Below are 3643 nucleotides of genomic sequence, written 5' to 3'. Positions count from 1 at the left end.
CGCTCTCCCCTCCCACCCTCCTCCCCTACCCCGCTCCCCTTCCCGCACATCCTCACCTTCTTTCTTTTACCCCCTTACCTTTTATACTTTCTGTCCCCATACTCTCTTCCTCTCGCTCCTCCTCTCCCTCTCCTGCCCACCCTATCGCTCATCCTCTCCCTGTCCTGCCCACCCTCCCGCTCCCGTCTCCCCACAGCTTCCACTCAGCAATCCATTTATTTCATTGATATAGAGAGTGATAGGCGACTAACGCCGTGTATATACCGTGTCATTTTACGCAATATCGTAGACACTTTGTTCTGCAGTCGCGGTGTGTACGCGGTAAATGAGAACTGCTGGGTTAATGAGGTACTTGTCTGCAGTGTCGTCGGCTGTGATATTGGCCATGTGACAACGTCAGTGGCTGGCCGTCATCTGCTAAATCTAGGTCATGAGTCGCACTTGCTCCCCGCACCACCACTACAGCGACACGACGTAACGAGAACGATTTCATGCTGGGTTAACATTTCATGATGTTGTCACATTTCTTAATGTTGTAACGTTTCATGATGTTGTCACATTTCTTAATGTTGTAACGTTTCATGATGTTTTAACATTTCATGCTGGGTTAAAATTTCATGATGTTTTCACATTTTGTACTATTGTAGCATTTGATGATGTTCTCACATTTGTTTACTCTTGTTGTAACATTTTATTCTGTCGTAACATTTCTTGATATTCTCACATTTCTTATCGTTGTAACGTTTCTTTCTGTTGCAACATTTTATGTAGGCGTGGGGGTGCAAGGTAGCCATGCAGCAATGTTCGAATCATCTGCGGTGGCCTCCGCGTGCGACAGTAGTCGTCGCGTTAACTCTAATTCACACTTACTCTCAAACACACCAGTTGCTGTAAAATAGCCTCAGACCGACATCCGCTAACTTGCTGTTGGTTCAGTAGCAGTGAATAACGTGGTAGAGTGTAAAATCTGCACGTCTCCCAAACACCCAGCCATGGCACGATGTATTGGTTGGTTGCACGCCTTCCAAACACCCAGCTATGGCACGATGTAGCGTTTATAGCTACACAATTAATAAACGCACCTCAATAGAACCGTGGTGCAGTTCGGTCTATACATCTTATAACACGCACTCGATATTTCTTCGTCGTATAGACTCCCGTCTAACCATGGTAGAAACCGACGGTTAATTCCGCCGTCGAGACGGTCTCCGTGGAATATCGGCGCTATAGAATACTAGAGGAATCCAACATTCGTTACAAGAAAAGATGCGAATGTAACGAGTTTACATACAGACATAGATGTAGACATAGGCATAGATACAGCCGCTGGTGCCTGCTATATAGCGCGTGATCGATATGACAGTCAGAGACTATAGGAACACAACCTGATATGATTACGCTATCCCAATTGCATTTCCTGTCAGAATTGTTAACCGCGCTCTCTGTGCATAGTGTACACAGGGCGGGTGAATTGACCAAGGATAGGCTTACGATAATTTTTATTAAGGAACGTTATGTGAACTCTTACAATGATTTCAGTTTAGCGCCAGCGCGCAGCAGTCACCGACAATGACGCCCCAATTAGTATCTATTAGTACCAATTAGTAGTACCAATAGTAGTACCAATTAGTATGGTATTTCTTTAGAACGCGCACGCATGAACAATAGATCACATTATGCATGATGTTTTTATACTGCTCGGGATGTTCTAAATAGATCACTCTGTATTAGGCACTGAACGAAACAGTTCTGTATGCAATAAACAGAGTCAAAATTTCTACCGTGTCCGTATAACTTTATCTATAAGACGCCAAATTGTCAATTTTGTGGCTCTTCGCTAATAAGCAGTGTTTGAAGAACGCCACTGTCTCAAAGGCTGAAACTACCTGTGAATCGCTGCAGGTGAATAGCTTAATTTAACCGCTGCCCGCGTTAGAGTAGATTGACGATCGACACAAGTTCAGATGCTGAGTGTGCGCATAATTCCCCACGTCCGTAATGATTAGCGGTGATGTGGCAGGCGTGAGCGCTACTTGTTTGTTGTGAAGAGTGTCCCGCAGTCATTAATTACAGGTTAATCAGCTAGCGAACCATCAAATTTAATTATCGACGTTTCACTAACTAATGACAGGTTAATACGTTTTGACAGTGTGTCTATGTGCGTGCGTGAGTGCGTGCGTGCGTGTGCGAGTGTGTGCATGCGTGCGCGAGTGTGTGAGCAATCGTGGGGATTCCAGAGAAAAGCTGGTGCATAATTTGTATTTTGTCATGACTATAAATGCCACGTAGCCTCGATCAAACCACAGCCGGAAATTGCCAATTCCTGACTCAAAACCCGTATGCATGCTGTCGAGGCACGCCATCCATCGTGCCTTAACTTTCAACTAGCTAAAAGGGATTTTCCCGAAAGTAAACACCAACGTACTCTCCTAGAAACATCGCACCCTCTACCACCACGTACACACCACACAACACGTTGTAATTTGAATGTTTGCACTAGCTATTTGTGCGCGTAAACTGCGCATACAAATGTTAACGTGTGCAGGCGATTTGCACGAGATTCGACGTAACAAATTTGATCGCATAAACTGAACAGGCATAGATTTATGTGCAACACTGAGTACGTGCGCGCACGCGTACGTGTGTGTGCGTGCGTGCGTGCGTACGTGCGTACGTGCGTGCGTGCGTGCGTGTGCGTGTGCGTGTGCGTGTGCGTGTGCGTGTGCGACGAGAAAGAGAGAGAGAGAGAGAGAGACAAGAGAAGCGAGAGGAAAGTAAAAAAAAAAGGAGAGCAAGAGAGAGAGAGAGAGGAGAGAGAGAGAGCGAAGAGAGAAGAGAGAGAGAGAGAGGAAGAGGAGAGAGAAGAGAGAGAGAGAGAGGAGAGGAGAGAGAGAGGAGAAGAAGAGAGAAGAGAGAGAGAAGAGAGGAGATGAGAGTAGGGGCAAGAGAGAGAGAGAGAGAAGAGAGAAGAAGAGTAGAGAGAGAGAGAGAGAGAGAGAAGAGAGGAGAGAGCAGACGAAGAGATCGAGATCGAGACGAGAAGAGAGAGAGAGAAGAGAGAGAAGAGAAGAGAAAGAGTAAATCACGTTCATGTACATCAGTAAGGCTAGAATCCTCGTAAGCCTATCCTTGTCATTCCCCGTCCTGTGGTACACTATGCAACAGAGAGCGGCGGTTAACAATTGCTGACAGAATTCAATTGGGATAGCGTAATCATATCAGGTTTGTGTTCCTATAGTCTCTGACTGTCCATATCGCATCACGCAGCATAATACAGGCCGCAGCGGCTTGTATCTATGCATATGTCTACATCTAGTTGTATGTACTGCGTTAAATTTACAGAAAAAACAAAACTAACTACAGTGTACCAACACTTCCGCATCTTTTCTTGTAACAATGTGAGTCCTCTAGTATCTATGGGCGCCGATATCTCCAGTCGGAGACCGTCTCGACGAGGAATATACCGTCGAGTTCTCTACCATGGTTAGATAGGACGGGAGTCCTATACCGCAGAAGAATAATCGGAGTGCGTGTTATACAGCGATGTATAGAGCGAGACTGGCACACGGTTCGCTATTGAGGTGCGTTTATTAATTGTGTAGCTCCATAAACGCCTACAGTCGTGCGATGGCTGGGTGTTTGA

The sequence above is a fragment of the Priapulus caudatus genome, unplaced genomic scaffold (genome assembly GCF_000485595.1).
Source record: "Priapulus caudatus unplaced genomic scaffold, Priapulus_caudatus-5.0.1 Scaffold730, whole genome shotgun sequence".
NCBI classification, from domain to species: Eukaryota; Metazoa; Priapulida; class Priapulimorpha; order Priapulimorphida; family Priapulidae; genus Priapulus; species Priapulus caudatus.
This window is presented reverse-complemented; position numbering follows the sequence as displayed.